The sequence below is a fragment of the Sprattus sprattus genome (assembly GCF_963457725.1).
Source record: "Sprattus sprattus genome assembly, chromosome: 4".
Classification (NCBI taxonomy): Eukaryota; Metazoa; Chordata; class Actinopteri; order Clupeiformes; family Clupeidae; genus Sprattus; species Sprattus sprattus.
In genome coordinates, this window is record NC_137923.1 from 37,474,441 (window position 1) to 37,475,081 (window position 641).

The window sequence follows — 641 nt, forward strand, 5'->3', positions numbered from 1 at the left end:
CTTAGACACACACACACACACACATCTCCCACACACACAATCAATACTTTCATGAACCCACAACGTTTTCCGATGCTGCCATTTTGGCAAGATACATTAAAATTCTAGCTGTAGATCCGATGCTGTTTTTTTAAAGCAGAGCTGAGTGTAGTCTCAAGAGAAAGTGGTGCTGTGTGTCTTTAACCTTCACTTTAAATCATGTTCTCTCTCTCACACTCACACACACACACACACACACACACACACACACACACACACACACACACATACATACACACATACACACACACTCACACATAGACACGTCTGTGCTCTAAAGAACAAAAAAGACCCACACCCTTCAGCTCCAAGCTGCCAGACTGTGACTACAGCTGAAGACAGACTCAAGCAGAATAGCTGGAGTCCTTGCTGACTAAGATGTGAGTTCTGTTTACTCACAAACCTCTGAGGTAGTCACAGTCCCACTCAACCTGCATAGGCTAAGACCAAGCCCTCATTTCTTCACGTCTTCAAGTGTGTTTTCTTGGACGACTGAAGCCTCAGCAGGGTGTGGTGAACGACTCCGACATGTTTGTGCTTTCACCATAACCTGCAGCAACCTACAACACTCACGCTCAACCCTGGAGCACCCCATGGAAAAG